At 43.2% G+C, this 27180-nt stretch overlaps 1 long non-coding RNA gene across 2 annotated transcripts in view; it reads left to right on the forward strand.

The window, feature by feature from the left end:
• Nucleotides 1–27180, forward strand: part of LOC111094247 — a 79443-nt gene that overhangs the window by 42535 nt on the left and 9728 nt on the right. The window contains exon 2 of one of the 2 annotated variants that reach the window (XR_005384690.1): nucleotides 3809–3957. The exons of the other annotated variant lie outside the window; for it this stretch is intronic. This is a non-coding gene — a long non-coding RNA (uncharacterized LOC111094247). The remainder of the gene's footprint in view (nucleotides 1–3808; nucleotides 3958–27180) is intronic. 2 annotated transcript variants of the gene reach the window in all.

Consider the following 27180-nt stretch of genomic DNA (forward strand, 5'->3'; position numbering starts at 1 on the left):
TTCTTTGCATTCTTGCCAACATCTGTTGTTCCCTGTGTTGTTAATTTTAGCCATTCTGACAGGTGTGAGGTGGTATCTCATTTTAGTTTTGATTTGTATTTCCCCAATGATCGGTCACGTTGAGCATCTTTTCCGATGTCTGTTAGCCTTCTGTACATCTTCTTTGGAAAAATGTCTATTCATATCTTCTGCCCATTTCTTAACTGGATTATTTGTTTTTTTGGGTGTTGAGTTTGACAAGTGCATTATAGATTTTGGATAGTAACTATTTAGCAGATATGTCATTTGCAAACATCTTCTCTCATTCCAGAGGCTGCCTTTTTAGTTTTATTGATTGTTTCCTTTGCTGTGCAAAAGCTTTTTATCTTGATGACATCTCCATAGTTGATTTAAACAATTTTTTAAACAAAAATTGGAATCTATCCCTTATGATGATTTTTGTCAGGATCCAATGAGATAGTATATACAGTAGCACCCAGCCCAATGCCTGCTAGTGTGCAATAAAAGTGCTTGTTTGAAAAAAAATTTTTAAAGATTTTATTTATTTATTTATTTATTTATTTATTTATTTATTTAGAGAGCTCAAGCAGGAGGAGGGGCAAGGGGGAGGGAAAAATATCTCAAGGAGACTCCCTATAGAGCATGGAGCCCAATGTGGGCCTTGATCCCAGGACCCTGAGATCAGACCTGAGTTGAAACCAAGTGTTGGATGCTTAACAGACTCTACCACCCAGGTGCCTCCTTCAGTTATTTCTTCTTTCTTTTTCTTTTTTCTTTAAAAAGATCTTATTTGTTTATTTGAGGGAGAGGGAGAGCATGAGTGGAGGAGAAGGGCAGAGGGGAGGGAGAAGCAGGTTCCCCACTGAGCAGTGAGCTAGACCCAGGACTCAATCCCAGGACCCTGAGATCAGGACCTGAGCCAAAGGCAGCTGCTTAACTGACTGAGCCACTGAGGTGCACCTCAGTGATTTCATCTTAATGGATATTCTCATCTCAGCCTTTTGCAGTTCTATGCCTCCGTTTCCCCACCAGAAAGCTAGGTACAGAGGTGACGAGAAGAAATGGACTCAAACTGGTTGCAGCTCATGGTGGTTTTATGACATCGCAAAGTGTTCACCTGCACTGCTGATGAGCAGAAGGTCATGACCTTGTCTTTCACTTCTCTTTGGGTTTTGTTAGGGAAAGTACAAGAGAGAAGGTGTTGGCATTTTGCCTCTAGGAAGAATTTTGATTAAGGATAAACATATTCCAAGATGCTGTGAAGTTCAAGTCACATGAATGCTAAGTGATTTCTTGGCATCAAAAATCAATCTCTTTCATGTCAGTCCTAAAAAAAAAAAATAATAAACACTTTTACTTTCTTTGGTACCGGGAATAGCCAGGTTGGCTTCAGCTATTACAGCAAAAGCTTTTAAAATAATTACTTCTAGAATACGATGATATTAATGATTAGCTTTGTGTTAAAATTGAAGAGATAAGTAGTTAAATACTAGGAATAATAAACCTTAGAAGTGTCATTGTGTAATAAGTTTGCCCTTTAAAAGTATCATTTTTCAATGATTTTGCTCATCGTGAAGTAGTTCAGGAAAAATTAAATCTCTCACTAAATAATTCTTTTTCTACAATTGAGGTGACTTCTTAAAGTGATCTTTGATTTTCATACATTAGAGTCAGTCCCCTTCGAAACAACAGATTTTTTTTTTTTTTAAGTAGTTACATTCTTGTTTATGAAGTATCTTCCCTGTGCTGGGCTGCGGGCCTGCACAATCATATTAATTCTTCCAGCTGCCTAGTGGAGTGAGAATGATTATCATCACCCCATTTTAGAGATGAAAAAAACTGAGGCTTGGAGAGGTTAAGTCCTTGGTCAAATGAGCATAATACCTATATGGCAGACCTGAGATTCCAAGCCGGGGTGTCTACTTAGGAAACACAGTATCTGACTGGTTGCTCCAAGGGCTGAAGAGGTCTGTAATTATGAGGCCAACTACAGGTCAAATCACCCCCTAGAAACATCCCAGGTATTAAAAAGTATGTGTGTGAATGTGCAGGTATGTGAAAACGTGAGGGATAAATGGAATGAGGAGAATGGGAATCTGTTGGGCTTATCAAGTCAGTCTTTTGGCAAAAGCTCTCTCCTGGGGCTCGTTTCCGCGGGTCCCGGGGCGAGCGGCAGAGCGTGCAGGCAGTGGGCCGCCGGCTGCCGGGCCCGAGTGAGCTCCTCTGCTGGGGGGCCCGTGATTCAGCTGAGGGTAAGGGGGGCTGTGCTGAAAGTCGGTTTGGTGGCTGAGAGCTGACACTTCACACCACTGCTTCCAGCTCTTGGTTGCTGCAACTGATGTAATAAAAATCAGAGTTTTTCTTTTTTCTTTTCAAAGACACTTCTTAGATAAAAATTCAGAGATGTCTACATTTGCTTTATCGCTCTGTCTCCACACACATATACACGCGCATCCACATCCACACCCACATCCACACCCACATCCTCACACATATACACACTGTACACATCCACACCCACATCCTCACGCATATACACGCCATCCACATGCACATCCGCACTCACATCCTCACACATATACACACCATACACATCCACACCCATATCCACACACATACACATACCATACACATCCACATACATATCCACACCCACACCCACATCCACACCTACATCTGCACAAATATCTGCACACATATACACACCATACACATCCACACCATATGCATCCACACGTACACCCACATCCACACCCACACCCCCATCCACACCTACATCCACACACATATACACACTATACACATCCACACCCACATCCACACCCATATCCACACCTACACCCACATCTACACCCACACCCACACCTACATCCACACAAATATCCTCACACATATACACACCATACACATCCACACCCACATTCATACCCACATCTGCACACATATACACACCATACACAGCCACACACACATCCACACCCACACACGTGTACACACCATACACATCCACACCCACATCTGTACACATGTCCGCACACCATACATACATACACAGACATGCGCACATACAGAAGTTGACATGTTAAACCATCTCTTTCATCATTTATCTCCTAAAAGCAAATTCATTCTCCTACCGTCTCTTACATTTATCACACCCAGGAATTTAAACATTGATTTATCAGGAGTACCATTATCCAATCAATCTACAGTCCAAATTGAAATTTCCAGTTGTCCCAATAATGTCCTTTCTAAAATTTGTAAACAACTTTCTGACTCAGGATTCAACAAGATTCGTGCATTGCATTTATTGTCAGGTCTCTGTAGCGCCCTTTCATCTGCTACGGTCCCTCAGCAATTTTTTTCGTCCTTTATGTTGTTGACATTTTTGAAGTGTCTGAGTCGTTTTATGAGAATGCCTGTCAATTTGAATTCGATTGACTGTTTTCTAATGATTAAATTAATGAGACCCAGTTGAAAAAGTCCAGTGACCCAGCTGGTATTTTTTTATATTGTATTTATGTATTATCTATATTTATGTGCAAATATAAGATATAAATATATGTTATTAAAATCATATAATTACATATGGGGGATCTTAAATGGCTTTAAAAAGTACAATATAACAAATACATTCCCCTGCCCCAGTCTCTTTCCCTTAGGTAACACTGTTGACAAGTTTCTGATTTGAAAAATATCAATACATGCACCTCCATATCCACCTCCCCGTTTAGATGTGCCTTTTTATTTACACACCAAATTATCGTCATGCAGTGAAAAGCTCAGACCTTTGAACCACCTTGTGTTTCAGTGAAGACAAGTTCCCAGGGTGAAATGAATCTTAAGGCTGTTCCCTGGTCTGAAGAAAATCTCCGCGTGACTGCTTTCCATCACCTTTGTGAGAGGCCTCCATGGGCTTGTGTGGAGACAGCGGCATTTTGATGATTAATACAGACCAAGGTCAGTGTACACAGTGGTTGTCTGGCATTGGCCCACTTCATCAGATAGTTCCTTTATGGGGCTGATTGGAAAAATTGGTTGTTGATTAACTCAGGGAAGCTTTTAACAAGGCTGAACTCAGGAATGAAGAGAAGGAAGGCCTCTGCTAAAGATGATACCTAGCGTGGCTTCCTTTCATTTTATTTTTTAACTCATTTGGCTCTTTAAAAACATGTGACAAAACTCATATAACATAAAATCTATGGGGATCCCTCGGTGGCGCAACAGTTTGGCGCCTGCCTTTGGCCCAGGGCGCGATCCTGGAGACCCGGGATCGAATCCCACGTCGGGCTCCCGGTGCATGGAGCCTGCTTCTCCCTCTGCCTGTGTCTCTGCCTCTTTCTCTCTCTCTCTCTCTCTCTGTGACTATCATAAAAAAAAAAAAAAAAAAAAAACAACAACAACAACATAAAATCTACCATTAGAGACCCTTAGCAAATTCACAACATGGTACAACTATCACACTAATTCTAAAACATTCTCAACCCCCCAAAAGGAAACCGTGTATTCTTTAGCAGCTGCTCCTCACTTCCCTGTCCCCTCCATCCCTGGTAACCACTGATCTGTGTTCTGTCCAGGAATTTGCCTACTTGGGATATTTCATAGAGGTGACATCAGACAATAGGTGGCCTTTTGTGGCTTCTTCCACTTAGCATGATGTTTTCAGGCCTCATCTGTGTTGCTACATGTATTGGTGCCTCCTTTCTTTTCATGGCTGAATAATATTCATTGGGTGGATGACCACGTGAAAAAAATCCATTTATTGGTTGATGGCCTTTCTTGAATATTGCTGCAAACCTTGGATCAAAGGCACCCCCCAGCGTGGGACTTTTTTTTTTTTTTTTTAGATTTTATTTATTTATTCACGAGAGACACAGAAAGAGGCAAGAGACACAGGCAGAGGGAGAAGCAGGCTCCCTGCAAGGAGCCTGATGCAGGACTCGATCCCCGGATCCTGGCATCACAACACGAGCCAAAGGCAAATATAAGCATTGAGCCACCCACGTGCCCACGTGGGACTGTTTTAAACTGTAAAAACCATGAACCTATGTCAGTAATTTTCTTAGGTTGAGAATTTAGTAGGTCAAATAAATTGTTGAAAAATCATCAGGTCTCTGCTAACTAACAGCAGATTGTCTCTGAAAGGTAGGAGAGAGAATGGTCTGTGACCAGAACATAGAGCCCCTAGGGTTTGTGACAAGGTCTCTGCCTTCTTATTCCCCGAGCCCTTCAATTGCGGCGCCCGATGGGCGATAGGCCCCCCCAGAGACCTCCACGCCACTCAGATAATCATGACACACTGAGTCATGTGTCAGCCGGAGTGGAACAGTCGTTCCTCCCAGGGCAGCTTCGGCCTGGGGCAGCCGCAAGCACCACAGTGGATGCCAGCTCCACCAAGGAACTGCTGCCCTTGCTTCCTGTCTGCTTATTACTTGGAAAACCCAGGAAAAGTCCTCCTCTTTGAAGAAAAGGATTCAGGATTTCTGCTGGCAGTAATGGACTGCCTGCTGTTTACTCCAACCTGCATTTATACTGTGGCTGTGTGCGTGTGTGTGCCTGTGCGTGTGCGCGTCTAAAATCACCCAGACGGGGATTAGCAAGAAACTCCTTAAGAATTCATTTGATGGCTAATGATGGAAAATCCCAGGATTTAAAAGGAGCAGAAAAAAAAAAAAAAAATGCCCGCCTTGTTTTCCAGACAGATGCAAAACCTTCACCTTCCCTATAATTAAAGTCTTGAGCCCCACGGTGGGGTGGGGGGAGAAGGAAGTGTGGGCCCTGAGAGCAGGAAGACAGTGTCAAATTGCTGATCCCTCAGTGGAACCGAGCATTGTCTAACAGATGAAATGTGATGAGGAATTACCAATTTCCCCTCTCCCCTCCCAGCCCCTCTCGGTTGTTCCCATACTTAGCATTTTAAAGACTTCAGTGGGAAAGGGCATCCTGCAGGGAGCCAACCAGAGCATCCTGAGGAATGTGCCAGTGCCTGCCTGCCTGCCTGCCTGCCCCATTTTCTGCAATCTAAATCCACCAACCTTGTGTCTCTTCCACCAGCCAACTGAGTACTCCTCGCCCGAGAAAAAACATGTATGAGGGGAGGGGGAGGATCGAAGGAGAGGAGAGGAGAGGAGAGGAGGAGAGGAGAGGAGAGGAGAGGAGAGGAGAGGGAGAGAGGAGGAGAGGAGGGAGAGGAGAGAAGCGAAGCGAAGTGAGAAGAGAAGAGAAGCGAAGAGGACGCGCGCAGGAGCAAGGGAAGCAACGGGGAGAAGGGAGTCTTTCGTTTCTTTCTTTTCATTCTTTCGTCTTTCTTTGTTCTTTCTTTCTTTTCTTCCTTTTTCTTTTTCTTTCTTCTTTCTTTCTTTCTTTCTTTCTTTCTTTCTTTCTTTCTCTCTTTGCCTCTTTCTTTCTAGAGAGGGACAGAGAAAGAGAAGGAGGGGAAGGGGCAGAGGGAGAGAGAGAGAGAGAGAATCTTAGGCAGGCTTCATGGCCAGAGCAGGGCCTAATGCAGGGCTCAATCTCATGACCCTGGGATCACAACCTGAACCTAAATCAAGAGTCCCACACTTAACCACACTTAGCCAGCCAGGCACCCTCCCCCCCTCTTTTTGAGTCCCTCTCAGAATCCTGATAGTCACATCCCAATCCTTGCCAATGGTGTTGTACCAAAAGTTGGGCTTTCTTTCTTCATCATGGATCATGGTGACTCAATGACTGAAATATCAAGCCCCACATCAGTGGTCCTTCCAAAGTCTCTACATCAAGGTCATCTGGTGCAGTAGGGGGGAAGTACTTTGCTCATCATTCAGCTTTGGCTTTGAAGGTTTAGAACGTTAAAAATGAACAGAACAGTCTTTCTTATGGCATGTTTTTGAGAACCACTTGGGAATTTGGGTGGGGTGGGTAAGAAACAAGTGTCTGGCCTATCCCAGGGGTTATTAGTCACCCAAATTAAGTTTCAGGATAAAAAAATATTAGACAAGTTTGTACATGGTAATAACTGTCAGACTGGCCACTCCCTGTTGATGTTTGAGGTTTTTGGAATTCTGATCTGCCTTCTCAAAGAATTTGTTTTTCAAAAGTCAGAAGGCCCATGGAGAAGGATCCTGGATTTTAGGAATGTGATTTCCTTACTGAGGTGTGACAACAGTTTTAAAAAAAAAAAAAGGGAAGATGAGGGAATGCAGAAAATGTAGTCTTGACTGAAATAGATACAAACCCCAAAAGTAATCTTTGCACTGAAGTGTATGCCATCTAGGATTAAAAGGCTGAGTGCTACCCTGGTCCTTGTATATCAAGACAGACTGAGAAAAACTGCAGAGAAAGGCAAACGCTGAGACCAAGAGGACCTTCAGGATGTACAAAAGGAACTGTATGTTTAAAATCGTGGGTCCTTGAAAGGTTGGGCCTCTTCGTGGAACAGCTTACAGGCCTCATTAGGGAGCAAGTCAGATATACTCCAAGGGCCCAGGCAGGGTTGACAGCCTCTGATTCACTAAATTCCAGAGACTCAAACAAGGCAAGGAGTCCTGATGGGAATAGCTTTGGCCCATTTAAGAAAGGGTTTCTGCGTAAGAGCCAACCAAAAGGTAAAAAAATTATCCCAAATAATCATGCCCATTGAAAAAGAAGACATCCAAGCCATGGGTGATAGATTGCTATCGCCTAAGGATGAGAGTAAAAGTGGCTTATATTAAGAAAAAAAAGGGGGAGAGGGGGAAGCCCGGGTGGCTCAATGGTTTAGCGCTATCTTCAGCCCGGGGAGTGATCCTGGAGACCCAGGATCGAGTCCCACGTCGGGCTCCCTGCATGGAGCCTGCTTCTGCCTCTGCCTGTGTCTCTGCCTCTCTCTTGGTGTGTCTCTCATGAATAAATAAATAAATCTTTAAAAAAGAAAAAAAGAGAAAAAAACTTACATCCTCCAAAATTGGCACTGAGAGATGGTTTTGGATATTGACCCTGACCCTATAGCTACTCTTTACCTTCCTCTAGAGCTGTACTGTCCTGTATGGGAGCCACTGGCCATATGTGGCTGTGAGGAACTTGAGATGATCTAGCTTTATAACTTAAAATACATTTATCAATTATTCCTGGTTATTCCTTGATAAAGTTAAAAAATGTAGCTAGCTAATTGAGATGTGCTATGCATAAAATATGCAACTGGATTTCAAGGACTTACCATGAAAAACGAATATAAAATATCTCATCAATAATTTTTTCATGTGGATATATTGAAGTGACAACATTTTAGATCTATTGAGCTAAACAAATAATATTAATATATTAATTTCACCTTTTATTTTATTTTATTTTATTTTTATTTTTATTAATTTATTTTTGAAAGATTTTAGTTATTCATGAGAGACACAGAGAGAGAGGCAGAGACACCGGCAGAGGAAGAAGCAGGCTCCATGCTGGAAGCCCGATGTGGGACTCATCCCAGGACTCCAGTATCACGCCCTGAGCCAAAGGCAGATGCTCAACCGCTGAGCCACCCAGGTGTCCCACCTTTAGTTATTTTTTTTTTATATGAATTTTTATTTATTTATGATAGTCACACACACAGAGAGAGAGAGAGAGAGAGAGAGAGAGAGAGGGGCAGAGAGAGAAGCAGGCTCCATGCACCGGGAGCCCAACGTGGGATTCGATCCCGGGTCTCCAGGATCGCGCCCTGAGCCAAAGGCAGGCGCCAAACCACTGAGCCACCCAGGGATCCCACCTTTAGTTATTTTAATGTGGCTACTAGAAAACGTAAAAGTTACCTATGTTGCTTACATTGGTGGCTCACAGTCTATTTTTATTGGAGAGCATTGTTTAAAATCCTTTACTAATAATCACAGCATGATCATACTTAAGGGGGTTAATGTTAACGTTGGCCTGAGCGTGTTCACACTGACCTGTGGCATGACTGGAATGTCAAAAGTCAATGTACTGAAGGCCAGGGGCACACCGACAGAGCATAAACAGAATTTTGTTGATGAAAACAAGGTTTTTTAAAACCTTTCTTTCTGGAACGGCTTTAATTGAGACCAAGCTCCTCAACTTGAAGGCATCTAACACTACTATTGGGTTCATTCTTTTCAGGCATTTAGAACAATGGCATTAGTAATATTCCTTTGTTTTTGCCCCAGTTTTTTAGTGTGTGGAATAGGGGCCCTTGCTTTGCCTATGCTAGTAGGACCTGCTGTTAATTGGGTCTGCCCCAACTGGTACTTGAACTGGGGATGGAATATAGACCTTTCTTCTAGTGAGTAAGGTTTGGATGTGATCTGTGGTTCTCCCACACCCCTTTCTCAGTGTCTGAGTTGGATTTTATTTCTGGGGCACCACCTTAGCCCTAGATATAGGGCTCCTTCCCTCATGTAGTCTTTTTTCCCTCATGTTCCGTCTAGGCTCCTTATCAGCTTTGCCCTGGACATCTCAGTCATGGTGTCTAGCATGTTTTGGATCCCCCTTTATTATTTATTTATTTATTTATTTATTTATTTATTTATTTATTTAGATTTTTAAAATTTATTTATTCATGAGAGACACACACACAGAGAGAGAGAGAGAGAGAGAGAGAGATGCAGAGACATAGGCAGAGGGAGAAGCAGGCTCCCCATGGAGCCAAGTGCAGGCCTTAATCCCAGGATCCCAGGATCCTAAGGTCATGAGCTGAGCCAAAGGCAGATGCTCAGCTGCTGAGCCATCCAGGCATCCCTGGATCCCTCTTTAGACAAAAGTACCCTCCACCCCACCACATAGCCCCTTCTTATTTTTTTAATTTTATTTTTTAAAAGATTTAAAAAATCTATTTAACAGAGAGAGAGGGAGAGAAAACAAGCAGGGGAAGCAGCAGAGGGAGAGAGAGGCCCTTGCTTATTAAACATGATCACACTGGATGGCAATCACTTAAAAATTATAAAGAAATTTGGTTTGAAAGCAGCTACTAGTACATAGCTAATGTAGATCTAGTTGTTCAGCTACTGTTAAGATCATTTAGATCAGTGACTCTGAAAAAGGGGGAAAGCTTCAAAATGACCTGGGAGCTTTTCAAAGGATGTACTTTTGGGGCCCATTATCAGGAATTCTGATTTAGTAGGTCTGAGGTGGGGCTTTGACATTACTGCTTTTAAAAAGCTGCCAAAGTGATTCAAGTGAATACACTTGATTGAGAACCATTAGTTTGGCAATAATCCAAACAGAACAGATATTTTCCTATTTTCATTTTGGGAGCTAACCAAGTGATATATTTGATGTCAAGATTAGATGGCTAATACTTCAGTTCCAATTTAACAGGGTATGAATTTGCAGACATATGTATGTATACATAATGTGTGTATGTATGTGTATGTGTGTATTTATTTATTTATTGCATTTTACATTCCCAGCAATTAGCACACTGCCGGGCACATAGCAAGCTCTAACTAAATGATTGCTGCATTGATGAGTGTGCCTATCAGATACATATTTGTAGAGAAAACATTTTTAAATTTAAAAAAAATTTTTTTTTTTATTTATGATAGTCACACACAGAGAGAGAGAGGCAGAGACATAGGCAGAGGGAGAAGCAGGCTCCATGCACCGGGAGCCCGACGTGGGATTCGATCCCGGGTCTCCAGGAGGCGCTAAACTGCTGTGCCACCCAGGGATCCCGAGAAAACATTTTAAAAATGTATTTTGTGAAGTGTTTTTGGAGACATTCTTAAAATATCTTTTAAAATGTATTGAAGGTTTCCATCAAATTTCGTACATTTTAAATAAATGAGAAATTTACTTCAAAGGAATCTGGCAGGTGGCCCTGCGAACACCAGCTTCAGGGTTATCCCTGCATGGAACACTTGGACGGCGAAGCTCATGGGTTTTCGAACACACAGGAGTGGTGCAGCCGCAAGAGTGGCCTTTGTCAACACCCAGCTCCACGCTGTGGCAGTTACTAGCTGCTTCCTGTCTAACTAACACAGGCAGCACGAATGACCCAGGCAATTGCTTGCATCCCGCAGGCAGTGTTTAAGGTGGTGGAGATCCAAGGAGCCGGCCGACGACAAATGCCAGCGGGAGCCTGGGCCCTGGGTCACCCTTAGCTCCAGGAGCGATTTCCAGGGTCACCGACCCCGCGGGGCGCACCTGTGGCTGTAAATGCAGCCGTTGACCTCTTCACTGGCTCACCTTCCCTGACCTTGAGATCTTTGACCCCGCTTGCTCTTTGGTGGTCAGGGCTGATATTTCTGCAAGCCTCTTATGCTGCCCCTCCACCCCACACAGCCTCTCGTTTCTTAGATTTTTAAAGAAGAAAAAACCCGCAGACATCTAAAAACAGTTCGACGGTTGCAGAATTCTAAAAATGACTGAAGAATAACATTGATGGGGTATGAACCTATGTCCAGAGCGGTGCTTTCAAGGGCCTGTGGGAAATCCACGCCCACGTGGCTGGCCAGTTGCATCTTTTCACCCATGTTGGATGGTGATTTTAATTAAGTTTTAATTTAGCAAGAATTTGTTTAGTGGTGTTCTACTTCCACCACCCCGTTGTCAAGCGGGATGAAAGGCCATGTTCTCAGAATGTTGGCCTCTTTCACTCTTTGATAAAAACCTTGTTTTTATCTCTTTTTCCCTTGCTCAGTTACCACCCCCTGCCCCCGCAGGCTCCCATGACCCTTTGTAACTTCCGGGAAAGGAGGAGCCCACATGGTGTGTGTGGGAGGTCAGCTGGGGCAGAAAGAGAGAGGAACTGGGTGCAGACTTTCCACAGGTGACTCGCATGTCCCCGAGCTGCCCCCCGGCACCAGCAGTCCCCACACAGGCTTCACAGCCCGTGACAGCAGGTCAGTGCAAAATGATCTAAGAAACCACAGGCCACCTGAGGGACTGGCCCACACCTCTGGCTCAACTGAAAATTATTCTCTGCAGAGAGCAGTCTACAAGCACGAATGAAAATTGGTCTCAGATTCAGAATTTAAGGAGGAGCAAGCAAGGAAGTCTTCAGAGATTAAAAAACATCAGAAATCCTAACTTTCCAATGGGACATTGGTGCTTTCTTCCTCTCAGTTACTGCTGAGGGTCGTTGGCCCCATGAGAGGGCAGTTGCTCAGTCAACACATGGTTCTGGGGTATGTGCTGTGTCTTCAGGTTCTGTGTGAGCTGCTGGGGCCACGCTGGGGAGTGAGAGTCCTGCTTTCGCAGAGCTGAGAGCAGTGGCCTCCAAACTTCAGTCTTTGCAGATCCATGTAGGAAAAAAAATTGAGCCTGTTCATGCTGTTTTCATTTACTTAGAAATTATGTAATGCATTGCGATTATGTACATCATAAAATAGACATTTATAAAATGGACATAAAATAGGATGAGGTAAATAAATATATAAATATATATATACAGAGAGATAAATGCCCTATATTCTTCCCCTTCCCCTCCCCCTCCCATGGCTTTTTTGCACATCTTTTGGGGGTGGGGTCAGGCACCCACCATGCAGACCACAGATGGGATTAAGAGTTGCCCCGGAATCAGATTTCCTGGCTCCAGAACATACTTTTCTTTTTTTAAAAAATATTTTATTTATTTATTCATGAGAGACACACAGAGAGAGGCAGAGAACAGGTAGAGGGAGAAGCAGGCTCCCTGCAGGGAGCCCGATGTGGGACTCGATCCTGGGACCTTGGGATCATGCCCTGAGCTGAAGGCAGATGCTCAACTACTGAGCAACCCAGGCATCCACAGAACATCTCATGTGATTCAGGATTTGTTGTTTAATTTCTCTAAACCTCTGTTTCCCCATTTGTAAAATGGGTGTTGTTATAATACCTTCCCCAGAGTTGCAGTGAAGATTAAATGAGATAATCCATGTCAAGTGCTTAGAAGACTTCCTAGTATTTGGAAAGAACTCAGCAAATGTTAGTTATAATTATTACAGTCTCTTTGGGGGAGAAAAACACTAATTAGCCAACTAAGTACTTAATTTCAATTGTGATAAGTGTCATGAAGGGTAAGTATAGGATGCCAGGAGGATGTGCTCCAAGGGGACCTAACCTGTCAGTTTTGAGCTGTGTTCTCAGTTTAGGAGGGAGCCAGGGTTTAGAGCAGGGACAGGGCATTCTCAGCTGAGGGGCCAGCTTGAGTGAAGGCCTGGGGCAGGAAAGAGCTTAGCTCCTTGGAAGAGAAGGAGAAGGCTCATGAGAAGGGGAGGTCACCACCAGATGCAACAAGAGAAGCCGGCTGGATGTCATGCAGGCCTCCATGGGCACCGTGCCTCCTAAGGACCTTAGTTACCCATGACAGAACCCGCTTACAGCAGTTGAAGCAGAAAAGGACTTTATTAAAGGTATTAAGACATTCTCAGAATCTCCAGGTGGACCAGAGGGTCAAGTGTGGAGGTCAGGCCACCAGAAGAATGCTCAGACCAACTGCATCCCAAGAGGGAAGCATCAAGGGGCCTCTGCTGCTGCCTCTACGTCTAGACCTCACAGCACAGCTCATGCCACTGGTGCCCCTGCGAGCTGGATGCCCACCACTGCCCTTTCTAGGAAATGGATTCTGTGCAGTTGGCTTCCTCTGTGACTCATTTCTGAATGAAGCCTTGTGCAAGATCATCTGATGCTCGGGCGAGGCCTAGCTGCAAAGGAAGCAGGGAACTTTTTTTTTTTTGCTTCTCTTGAGAGTAGGTGAGCACTCCTGAGGTGGGATATGCCTCAGTTGTAGAAATTATATCAGGGATTTTGGACCCACTTTCTCTCACATCATCAGAGGTTTGCTTTGCTGTGGTCAGGAGGATTGGAGGGGCAGAGAGATTCAACGTCCTTTGCAGAAATGGAAGAGAAAAAATAAACCTCAATGAAACCCCAAAGGCGACCATTTAAGAAATGAAAAAATTACTACTTCCTGAAAGCTATGTTCCTTTATTTGTGATGAACTTAACCTCTTTCAAGAGTTGGCGTGGAAGGGAGGAAATACAGGAGTTTGGACATATGTGCAACCAGCCCCGGACAAACATTCCTGCTTGAAGGGTATGTCCCTCCAGTTTACAGTTTCTCTCAAGCCTTTGTAGGTTGTTTCCCTCAAAGTAGCCACTTGGAAAGGCCCGACTCAGATGCCAAAATTAGCTTTTTCTATGGGGCTACGGATCAAGGACTGGAAGGACCTGAAGGTAGAGAAATCTGAGATGGAAGCATTTGCATGTCAGAGGGAGATGGATCAAGGAAACAAGGTGATGGATGAGTAGAGAAGCTGCTTTCTTAAAAGAGGATGCTTTTTAAATTTTTATTTTTATTTTTAAGGATTTATTTATTTGAGAGAGTGAGCCTGTGTGCAAGGTGGGCAGGGGCAGAAGGTGAGGGAGAGAGAGCGTCTTAAGCAGACTCCAAGCTGAGCTCAGAGCCCCACGTGGGGCTCAATCTCATGACCCTGCAATCAGGGCCTGAGCTGAAACCAAGTCGGGACACATACTGATTGAGCCATCCAAGTGCCCCTGCTTTTTTTTTTTAAGTAGTGCCTAATGATCTCATTTTTGTTGATTCAGGAAGCTGGTTGAGTTGGCAGAGCTTTTTTACATTAAAAGAAAGAAATTACTGCTTTAGTTCAAGTAATAAATAATGCATTTCTAAAAACAGAGCAAAGATATATAAAAAGTAGCTGAGGAAAAGAAGGTCAGAATGAACCTGGGGTGGGATGATTTCTGTGCAGCTCAATATTTTTTGTTTAGTAGTCTGACAAGGCCAAAAGTAGGATTCTTGCTCAACTATATTCCTCAAAATGAAGTGGTACAGCGCTTTAAAAAGTGGAAGTTCGATCAGTTCTCTAGGATAATACAAGCTATTTTATTTTTTTTAAAGATTTTATTTATTTATTCATAAGCGATACAGAGAGAGAGGTAGAGACCCAGGCAGAGGGAGAAGCAGGCTCCATGCAGAGAGCCCGATGCACGATTCAATCCCGGGACCCCAGGATAATGCCCTGAGCTGAAGGCAGACGCTCAATTGCTGAGCCACCCAGGCGCCCCAATATAAGCTATATTAAAGGAGTAAATCTTAAATCATTATTTTAATAATTTAATACTAATAAGAAATTCTTAACTGATTAACAACTTAAAGATGTTACAAACAAGTTAGAAATATTATAAGCCAGATAAACATAATGAGCTTGTTCTTAATCACATAAATACACACTTTTTTTTTTTTTTTTTTTTTTTTAAAGAGTGATCTTGTGGTCAAAGAAAAACAGGCAGTTGACTATGTTTTGGTATCAGCATCTCCCTGAGACTTGTACTGACTTTGGTTTAGTGCTTTTCTCCTAAAACAGCAGTTCTTCGCTCTTAGATCTCTTTGGTACCTGATGAGAGTTATGGACTCTTGCTCTAAAACTTATTTAGAGTTTAAACAAGCAACTTATTTTGGCAACAGATTGGTGTGGATTTCAAGGAGGTTCAAGGACCCCAAGTTCAAGTCCTGTTTTAAACCCTGGCTTTCTTACCACAAATCCTGGGGAAGGGCGATGGCAAGCTTAGGCTGTTGGGTGATGATGTGTGGCATGATGGCAACGGCAGTGGGCCTCCTTGTAGGTAGTCCTTGGAAATACTGGATTGATGGTTCTGGATTAATGGCTAAGAGGAGTTCTGTAGTAGGAACTAATCAATTAGTTTTTATGAACTGCAACAGGCTGGGTAGAATGGAAATGAAGAAGACCACAGCACGGCTATCCTTCGGCTACTCAGCACCAACCCTATAGCTTCCTCCCAGGCATCCTTTGGTGTTAATGCTTTTGACTAATAGGGTCTTCTTAACTTCTTAGTGATGGAGAGTAACTTCTTTGTTGGGTTTCTACTTCTAGTTTAAGCCTGTCCATTTTGAAAGGAAGGGGACTTTAATGTCTTAACCCAAAGGGGTGTCCTCTCTGACAGGTCTGGCTGGTGGAACAGAGGCTGGGAGCAGAGTTTAGGGATGGTCCCTTTGTCAAATTCCTAAAACTCTTAAACAGAAGACAAAAGCTTTTAATTGCAAAATTCTACATAGGAGTGAAAATGAAATGCCTTTTTGGACCATTAACAGGAAACATACATTTCTACAAGGAGGAAGTGGCTGATAGCCCTTCTTTTTCAGAGAGGCGGTAGTGCAGTGTCATGGCAAGGCTTCAGGAGTTAGAGTAAAAAATATGGTTCAAATCCTGCCTCTATATCTTACCAAACTTCGAGGATCCTGGAAAAGTGATTCCACCCAAGCACACACAGGCCTCATTTTATGCCTTCGAGTTCTAAACGTTGCTTGGTGAAACCATGACAGCAGTAGTGTTAACCCTGCAGGCTTAATTTTGGGCAAAGTTCTCAACTACCTGAGCCCAGTTTCCTCGTCTGTAAAATGAGTGTGACACCTACTTCATGGTATTACATAGAATTAAAGGACATAATCCATACTCTGTACCTCATCAATTCTAAGACACATATTCCCCCGCAACTCTGCTTACCCCCCCAAAGCTCAAAGTTCTCTGAAATTAAGATGGCTTCCAGGAGTAGGTCCAGGTTTTATGTGGCCTGAAACTTCTATTACTTGGGGACCTTTTTAAAGAAGAGAATGTAAAATCAAGAATGCAAAATTAAGTACGAATGTGGATGTCTTTTGAGAGAAGAAAAAATTACGACAAATTAGAAATTTTAGAAATCTGACATAAATCACATAAATCACACCACAAAACCCCACAAAATACCATCATATTTTTATTAACTTTGCACTTTTGACACACTTCTGTAACTTCTTTGTCTTTTTTTTTTTTTTTTTTTTTGCTATATGAACAGTGATTTTGCTGTGTCATTTTCTATGGAGAGGATAGGTCGACAAATTCAGTCTTCCTTCTCTACAGTTGCAGAAAATTTTAAGCATACATAATTTAGAAAGTGTTTTCCAGCTTCACCACTTATTTTAGGTAATGCCAGATAAAGTTTTAAGATTGTTGTCAAATTTGGGAAAACCTCCACTGAGTTTCTTTCACATGTGAGCTGTAAGATTTGGAAGAATTTTCCACAGACTAAATTTTGCCTTCATACATTTCAGACCTTCTTTATTTGCCACTATCCATGCCATATACTTCTGGTGAGTGCAGTGGGACATGTTTATATTAGGTAAAACCTTGAGTCCTGCACCGAGAGTACCATTGTCAGGAAAGCTGGCATGATAGAGGGTAGAAATGGTGGAAACCATTGCAAAACAGGCTGGCTAGCAATAGCTTCACTATGTGGATGTGATTATGATCACATAAGCTTATCCCACTTCTCCCAGACTAAACGTATCCCCAACTCAACTTCCCTTTTTGGAAGATCCCTAAATTGCCCATGGCCACACTGTGCCACCCAATGCAAGGGGAAGTGTGACAGAGGGGAAGTCAGAGTAGAAGGAGACAGTGGTCTGAGTGTAGTTAAAATATCTTTTGCAAATTTAACAAAAACATATGGTCACGTGAACCCATTGCTGAGGCCCCTCTGGGAATCTTGGAAGTGTCCATGCAAGTATGGGGCCTTGAGGCTTATACTTCCTTAGCTTCACAGCAAAACACTCTTTGGATGGCATCTTTTAATTCATTGGTAGTATTTTTGCTTTCCTGGTGGCACCTGAAATGACAGGTGTGTTAGAGTTGGTGGAGGCTTGGACGCCATATAATATGTGTAGAGCATCTCACACAGTGCCTGGCACACCAGGGGACTAGTAAGTGTTCCTTCCTTCCTCCCTTAGTGACAAACCAAAAAACAGAACCCCATCAGTGGCAGGGGGCTATGCCTTGTAAGAGCATTATTGAAGAATCAGCTCTCCGTAAATTGCTATACCATTAGTTTGCCTATAAAAACTTTAAATTGCAGTTTTTGATTTCATGCATCTTAGCTCAAAGTCAATAAAAAGTGATTGATGGGTAACTAGTGAGTGCCCAGGGATAGAAGAAGTCCTGTTGCTTTGTCAGTGGTCGATGATAATGTACTTGCTTCTAGCCAAGCACTAATAAAGCAGGCCCATTGCTAAGGAATGGGAGAAAAATGGACTACAGTGTATTGAAGACACCTGACTTTTGCAGAGTGAAGGAGAATTTCCCCCAGAAACAGCCCTGACACTGCTCTTCTACCTTCCTGAGGGCATGTGAGGACAATGAGCTAGAGGCCAGTTAGGACACAACAAAAGCCATTGTGTTATTTTCTTTCCCATCTCCTTCTTCATCTTCTCTTTCATTTTTTCCTTTCCTGCATTTGCCCACATTTTTCTAAATTGCTTATCTGTTGTCACTTCCTGAGAAAAGAAAAAAGATTCAATTTTGTTGCATGTTAGTGCTCATAAGTATGCCACCTGACTCCCTGCCCCTCAAAGCTATACACGTGTATATATATATATATTTAACTATTTATAGGGGCACCTGAGTGGCTCAGTCAGTCAAGTGTCCCTCTCTTGGTTTTGGCTCAGGTCATGATCTCAGGGTTGTGAGATGGAGCCCCATGTTGGCCTCCGAGGTGGGAGTGGAGTTTGCTTAAGATTCTCTCTTTCCCTCTCCCTCTGCCCCTCCCCACCTTGCACGCTGCTTCACTTTCTCTCTTTCTCTCAAAAAAACCCCCAAACAACTATTTATAAAATTATATATATAATATATAATATAATATACATATATACATATGTGTGTGTGTGTGTGTGTGAGTGTGTGTGTATTAAGGCATGGAATACTGATGGAAAGTCCATTTGAGAGTCAGTTAAAATGCATATATATTTCTTCCTATGGTACCAGTTTAAAGTTGCTGTAATTTCAGGGCTGCCTATGTGTTTCATGTAAGACTGTATGATGCTGCTGCTGTTAAATATAGCAACCTCATTTGTCTTGAACCCTGGGTCAAGCTATTTTTCTGAGTAGGTATAATCATGACACTGTTATTTCATGAACAAGTATAGGGATTATGCATAGTAAGAGTCATTCTAGAATGAGCAAGGAATTGACCAGAATAAAGGGATATCATAAAAAAAGCAAGACTTCTTTCAATTTTCAACTAGGAGTTTGGTGTGTCTGTAATCTGATTTTGCAACAGTTGTTTTCCTTAAAGTAATTTGGATGCTGTGTTGGTTCTAATTATTATGATTTCCTGTTTAGAACCCAGATACCTTCTTGATATGTCCCCAATACTGTATTTCTGGAAATGACTTCAACCAATTATATTAGCTCTTATTCCCTTGGTTTCAGTGTGGTTCACCAGACAGGAACCAGGCTGTCCAAGTGTGCTACGCAGATAGTACGAGGCAGTGGGAGGATAGAGTTTAAAATTATGCCAAGGTGCTGTGTGGTCTGAAGGCGAATCTAAGTGAAGGGATGTGACACGGCTGAGGGGTGGGGAGGGGCCATGTTTTTGATGTCCGAACTGTCTTGCCCACCTGGCCTTTCAGGGCTGATGTTGGTGGCTATATTTCATCTGATGCCAAGTCTGCTTCTGGTGTTTGACTGGTGAAGGTGACTGCTAGGACATCGATGATGAAATTTATCTTCAAGAAATTTCCTCTTAAATGTAGTGGATGTCGCAACACTAGGACAAATCTGAGAAGAGTCTTTATAGGCTCCTTAATGTCGCTACTATTATAAATTATTATGCCTTATTTACAAAGCCCTTTCCGTATCATACAGCAGGCCTCATTATTCCCATTTTACAGATGTTTAAACTGAGGCATGGAGAGGTTTGTACATGTGTTAAATGTTGCTTACAGAGTAAGCAGTGGAGATGGGATTGGCACCCCAGTTCCCTGACCCCATTTTGTCCTGTTTCTGTGTTTCCCCCGTGATTCCACATTCTGTGCAGTGGTGGTGGCAGGGGCTCATGGGAAAATGACATGGGTCTTCAGTGCCCTCAAGGTACCTTCTGCGCTCTGAATCTGCCAGAGAAGCAACACACTCCAAGGCTGTCCCCCAGGGGTATGTGCCCTCTCCCCGTACACATATTGGCTGTCAAGGGACTAAGGAGGTTACACAGGAGAGGGATTTTTATAACATCTGAATTGACCTGCTCAAAGATCCAGAAACATTATCTGGCTGCACAGGGTTAGCTGGGAGTTAAGGCATTTGGCATGGAGAAAACACATTCTTCTCCAGAGCCTGTTTCAACCATCATCCCTGTGTCTAAGTCTTGAAAATGGAGAGAAAAAGAAGACCAACCTACCTTGGGCCAAATTAGGGTGTGTGTGTGCATGTGTCTCTCCTTCTTCCTCCTCTGAAACTGAAGACAAGGGCCATTCTTCTATGGTGTCTTGTCCTGTTGTTCCTCACCTTGGCCTGAACAGAGCTGTGCCTCTCCCCCTCTTCCAGAAGGGTTGCAAAGGGTCGTGGACACAACACACTGCTGGCGGCGGGTGAAGTCTATGAGTCTGGTGTCGCATCGACCTGCTGCCCCCAACCCCCACGGATTCTGGGACCTCAGCCACTTACTTAACTTTCCTTGAACTGTCATGTCTTTGGCAAGAACAGTAGGGCAATAATGACTGACTTTGTGGAATTGCTGAGAAGATGAAATGAAATGAGATATGCCATGTGTCCCTCTTCTATGCAGCCAACAGTAGGCACCTGGTCACTTTGACCATGGGAAAGATGACCTGCTTGGTTGGCTGACGTTTGCCGGAAGGCACCTTGATTGGTTCAGGAAGGAAATTGGGAGGAGAGCGTGTCAACCTCAAATTTTTCATCAGTTCAGTTTATCTTTTTTTTTTTTTTTTTAAGATTTCATTTATTTACTTGAGAGAGAGAGAGAGAGCACAAGCAGGGGGAGTGGAAGAGGAAGAAGCAGGCTCCCTCTGAGCAGGGAGCCCAATGTGGGGCTCGATCCCAGGACCATGGGATTATGACCTGAGCCGAAGGCAGATGCTTAACCGTCTGTGCCACCCAGGGGCCCCAAATTCAGTTTATCGGACATATATTTAGAGTATCTTATATAGGCCAGGCACTGAGTGCCCAGAAATGAACAAGGGAGAGCTCTGCCCCTAGCAGAAGTGTAAAAGTACTTTTTGGGGCAGTGGGTTTTAATTATGACCCTCGGTAGGAGCTATCACAGTGCAGTACTCACTCACACACGTAGTATTTATATGAAAACTTAAAGGTTTCTTGAAACAATACTTGTACTTGCATGCAAAGCATTATGATATTTTTATGCTATTTTATTTCGTTTAAAATGCTGATGGTGACTCACTGCATTGATTTTATGTCTGCTTATGGATCACAGCCTTCAGTTTGAAAAATACCGACTCTGACCTTCTGTATGACCGGGGCTGGCAGGAGCCCTGGTGAAAACTGCATGGAAGTGTAGGAAGGTGACCACTAAGAGGGGCAGGAGTGGGTCTGGATCTTTTTTTAATTTTTATTTATTTATGATAGTCACAGAGAGAGAGAGAGAGAGAGGCAGAGACACAGGCAGAGGGAGAAGCAGGCTCCATGCACCGGGAGCCCGACATGGGATTTGATCCCGGGTCTCCAGGATCGCGCCCTGGGCCAAAGGCAGGCGCCAAACCGCTGCACCACCCAGGGATCCCTGGATCTTGATTATTCTAAGCCAGTCTGGAATTCCATCCCCTTTGATGATTGGTTTAGGGATGGACATGTGACACAATTCTAGCCAATGAGATAAGAAGGGAGATCTTAAGTGGAGATCCTGGGAATGGCTTTCTCTGGTCTAAAGAAGGGGCATTAGGAAGTGGCATTCCTTTTTCTGACCCTGGGCACTGTTGTCTACATGTGTTACCTGGACCTGGGGCAGGGCCATAATTAAGTACAGGAATAGAATATGCAGGCCCCAAACCTGACCATCAGAGAGTGATGGAAAGGAGAGCTGATGAATTCCCAGCCACTGAACTAACCAACTTTGGAATTGTCCTACTTTTGGACCAGTTATATGAAACAATGTATTTTTTTTTTCTTATTGTTTAAGCTTTTTCTAGTGGGGTCTCTGTTATTTCTATCTCAAAGTATAGACTGGTTTACCTGTCTCTTGCTTCTGGAGCATGTGCTATAAACTTTTAACTTTGACTCACCGGGGAACCAGTAAAATTAAATTAAAGCCACTAAACTATTCCTTCAATATGGTGTTTAGTCAGGTTCACACCATATAAATGGACACTTTCTAATTTTTTTTTGTAAACTGTGAAATGACTGAATTGATCTTAAAATTTTAGTTAACCAATGCAACAGGGGATCCCTGGGTGGCTCAGTGGTTTAGTGCCTGCCTTTGGCCCAGGGCATGATCCTGGAGTCCCAGGATCGAGTCCCACATTGGGCTCCCTGTGTCTCTGCCTCTCTCTCTCTCTCTCTCTCTGTGTGTGTGTCTCTCGTGAATAAATAAATAAAATCTTAAAACAAAAAACTCAATGCAACAAATAATTCAGCTGTGTGATTTGGGGCAAGTTACTTAACCTCTCTGTGTCTCAGTTTCTTCATCTGTTTATAAAACAGGAATATCAAATTAGAGATGATTCTCAAGTCTAAGATTTGTGATGCTGTAGTGTAGTATCTAAGTAAACTCCTACAGAGAAGGGAATTTGCTTTTAAGTGGCTGTCATGACTATTAGTGGGGCCTTCATATTTGAATAGGAAGTCTTATTTTGGAAGTTGGGTCATGATGGTGGTCATGTCTTGAGATTTGATAAGATATGGCTAAGAATCAGAGGATCTAGATACGATGGCCATAAAAACCTCACAGGCAACATCATTCCTGTGTATACAGTTGTCTTGGACACTTTACTCTCTATGGGCATCTATTTCCCCTCCTATTTAATTTTTTAAAATTTTTTTTAATTTTTATTTATTTATGATAGTCACACACACACAGAGAGAGAGAGAGGCAGAGACACAGGCAGAGGGAGAAGCAGGCTCCATGCACCGGGAGCCTGATGTGGGATTCGATCCCGGGTCTCCAGGATCGCGCCCTGGGCCAAAGGCAGGCGCTAAACCGCTGCGCCACCCAGGGATCCCTCCCCTTCTATTTAATGAAGATAATAATACCTTATCTGTTGACTTTTCAAGGTGATATAAGAATCAAACGAAGGAAAATAAGTAAGAGCACTTGGTCAGCCATTAGTGTGCTATGTAAAAATTTTTTTTTTTTTTTTTTTTGCTGTTTTGATGATGTTAAACCATAAATGTGCATCTAGCTTTTGAAATTCTGTGCTGTGTCTATAACAAACTCTGAGAAACTATTTAGATCCGATTTTCTGCTGGAGAAATAACTGCTCCTCGGCTATGCCCTCTGGCTCTCTTTCCTCTGGGCCTTCCTAAAACTGTTTGTGGCTGCATAGCAGACACAGTCCACTGGTTTTATTCCACAACTTAACTCATTTACTGATAAATAACTTCCATTATTTCGAGACCAAGGGAACTGAGCAAATGACAAATGTCTTCAGGGGTAAAGAGGTGAGTTTGGGGTTGAGTATAAACCTGTCTAGAGTTGACTTTCTCTTAGAAAAACCCAATCTTTCCTTCGAAAGAAATCAGAACACCTGGTGATCCTCAGTAGGCAAGTCAATGAATTAGGTAGGCCTAAATAAACAAACATGTTGATTTGGTGTTGCCTGACAATGCGGTCTGGTTTTAAAATGAAAGGGGTCTAATTTAATTATTTCAAACTAAATGTGTGGAGTCAGGCTCTTCTTTGCTTTTTCTCCCCCAGTATGAAATTCTACAGGTCTTACTCATTCTTGCTGGTGATCTAACCTAAAGTACTGAGAGATTAAATGATTTCCCTAACTAGTGAGTGTCTCTTACAAAACCCGTCAGTCGAACTGAGGTGCAATGCCTGGGCTCTGCTCCTAATGACCATCCCACATGTCTCTATAAATAGACCATTATTGAATGCTTTTTATCAGGCTTGAATTGGACAACAACCATGACTCTCAACTTTCCTTCCTTCCCTCTCATCTGATTTTAAATTATCTCTGACAGTCAGGATATGATAAGTCTACTGTGTTCAGAGTTCAGAGTTCTGAACACAATTTTCCAACATAAGGCAGGCTAGAAATACATATTTTAGACAAAACATGGAAATCCTACCAATTGGTGGTGAATTCCCTCTGAGTTTCTCTCTTCCCTTTCAGGAAACATGGCTCAGGTCTCCTGTCCTTGTTAACACCAGCTTCTCCGGTCTGGCTCTAAATCATTGCCTTGGCAACGCCACTTCCCACGGTCCACAAAGCCTTGGACAGCCAGTCTCTATTTTGCCTTTGTCTCCTATTCATTGGCCAGTAGGGTACTAAAGCCTGTGACCTGGCTCATCCCGGCTTTGTTTTGTCCGAACTCTTTTGTGCAAAGAGGAAAACCAGGATTTTGAAGCATGCTCTGGGCTGGGCTGGCATAGTGCATTGCAAAATAAATCACAACTCCTGTCTTTTAGACCAGGTGGACATGAGCACTTTTCATAGATAGGAGAGGCTGGCCAAAACAGGACCGGGGTGGGACGGGGTCATCCTTTTTAGATTGCCTCTTTTCTCTTTCTAATACGCCCTGAGTTCCTTTCCCTTCCAGGCAGCTGCTGAGTTGAAGTTGTCCCGCAGCAAGCATCCTGCTCACATGCCCACCCTGACTGTGCAGATTGGGCAAAGCCCGTAACTTTCCAACCGGCATGCGCATACGATGATTGATCATGAACTCTGCAAAAGTCAGGAGAGGAGGCTTAATTTAGTAAAACGAATTATGATGTAAACACAACCTAAGTTTATAACCAAGAGTTTCGTCTTCGTTGAGCAAGGCTTTACAACTGGTTGCAAAGGGGAACAGAACTAACATTTCCTGAGAGGCCCCTATGCGCTGGGCTCGTTAATTCTCACAACAACCCTATGAAACAGGTATTATGTTTGTCTCACCCCTCACCCTTTGGGAGTTGTGCCAAGAAGGAGTGGCGGTAGGGGATGTTGATGCTGGCAAGGAGCAAGAAGGGGATTTCAAAGGCAATATCTGAGCTGCAGGACACGGAATTGTCCTGGGAGTCATCCCTGGTGAGTAGCTATACCCAGCAGGACTTGGATACCAGGGGTACTTTCCATAAGCACTCGGAAAACACACTGGATCACCCCATCAGCTCATGTGGACCTAAACTCCATGCCTAGGATGTGGGACACAGTTGGTTCAATCACCCACGTCTTATAACAACACCGTGATTTTTAAGATCTGTGTCCTAGCTTTAGCCGCTTTAACAGAATACCAGCGGCTGGTGGCTCGAACAACAAACACTCACTTCTCGTGGGTCTGGAGGCTGGGATGTCTAAGCATGAGGTGCTGGCAGACCTACCACCTGGTGAGGGCAGTCTTCTTGGTTTGCAGGCATCTTCTTGTTATATCCTCACATGACCGTCACTAAAATCCTCTTTCTTGTGCTTCTTTTTATAACAGGATAAGCCCATGCATGAGAGCTACATTCTCATGATCTAAGTACTTCTTGATGCCCCACCTCCTACACCATCCCATGGGGCAGAGTGGGGGGATGTTAGGATTTCAACATATGCATTTTGGTGGGGGCATAAACATTAAATCCATGATAACGTGGTTTCAATGTCTCTGAATGTATCAGATTAACCAAAGGTACTTGAGTATGGATCCATCCATGTGACCTGAATTTTCCATTTTGTCTGGCCGGTAATAGCTTAGGAGTTGAGATAGGGGAAGGAATCTTCCTCTGTAGAAAAGATCTACACCCAAGGGGCAATAGGGTATGGTGTTTACAAGCACGGATTTAGTGTCCATGTTTTTGGATCCAGATGGAGGCTTATCATCCAAGTTCTCCTACTCGTTTCTTGTGTGGTATTAGGCAGTTACCCCTTGATGCTTCAGTCTCCTCATGTATGAAACGAGGATGATGAATATGATGCTTCCCCCCTACAGAAGTTGTGAAGACTAAATGAGTTGATACATCCAGCTTTCAAAGCAGCGCTTGCCATTTAGCAAACCCCTTACACGTATTTGCTGTTACTGTTGCTATGGTGCCTGTGATGGTTTGCTAGGGCTGCCATAACAAAGTACACAGACTGGTTGGCTCAAACAATAGCAATTTATTTTCTCAGCTCTGGAGGCTAGAAGCCTGGAGATCAGGGCTGAGTTTCTTCTGAGGTCCATGAGGGAACACTTGGTTCCAGGCCTTTCTCCTTGGCTTGTAGATGACCATCTTCTCTCTGTGTTTGCATATGGTCTTCCTTCTGTGCTTGGGTCAGTGTCCACATTTCCTCTTCTTATAAGGATGTCATCCATATTGGATTCGAACCCACTCGAATGGCCTTATTTTTAACTTACTTACCTCTTTAGAGACTCTATCTCCAAAAAAGGTTATTTTCTGAGAAGCTAGAAGTTTGCAATTCAATAAGACATTTTTGGGAGACAGAATTCAGCTCATAACAATTAACCCTTGTCTAAACAAGGTTCTTGGTAAAAATTGCTTTTAGAAAAAAATTTATTCTCGTGAAGTTGCCTTTTCTCCCCAATTCTGAGTAACCTATGTAAGTTTTCTGCCTTTCTCGTGTTATCTCCTACTTACAGAATGTATTTTTAAAGTTTCTTTTTTTTTAAATTTTTATTTATTTATGATAGTCACAGAGAGAGAGAGGCAGAGACATAGGCAGAGGGAGAAGCAGGCTCCATGCACCGGGAGCCTGATGTGGGATTCGATCCCGGGTCTCCAGGATCGCGCCCTGGGCCAAAGGCAGGCACCAAACCGCTGCGCCACCCAGGGATCCCCAGAATGTATTTTTAAAACCCACATAGATATCTTGGTCAAAGTTCTATGAATGCTGTACAGGATGCATTACATGGTACATTCCCCCAAGGAAAAGTCCATGGAATTATAGGTCAAGCAGTAACTCAATGCCTAAATGTAGGGCAGGATCATTATAATATACCTAAGCCACTTTTGGTAGACAACTTTATTATTTTATGATTGGTAATTAACCAAGAGCATTTGCTTTTTCAACGGGTTATTAGTTAGGAAATACCATGCCAGTCAAGTTCCCAAATGCTGTTGGCTGGCAGGAAAAGGTACATCTGTGTGTGAGCTGGGACTGCTCAGGGATGGCTGTATACTGGTGGAATTTACCTGGGGTTTGACAGTCTGCAGGTCAGTCATTTTCATCCAGGCTGGGTATGTTAGGTAAGATTCTTGGGGTGGCAAATATCGGAAACCAACTTCAGCTAGCTTAAGCAGAAAAAGGGCTATTTTGGGAGGATACTAGGAAAACTCACAGAGTCCTGGAAATCAC

The sequence above is a fragment of the Canis lupus genome, chromosome 36 (genome assembly GCF_011100685.1).
Source record: "Canis lupus familiaris isolate Mischka breed German Shepherd chromosome 36, alternate assembly UU_Cfam_GSD_1.0, whole genome shotgun sequence".
Lineage (NCBI taxonomy): Eukaryota > Metazoa > Chordata > Mammalia > Carnivora > Canidae > Canis > Canis lupus.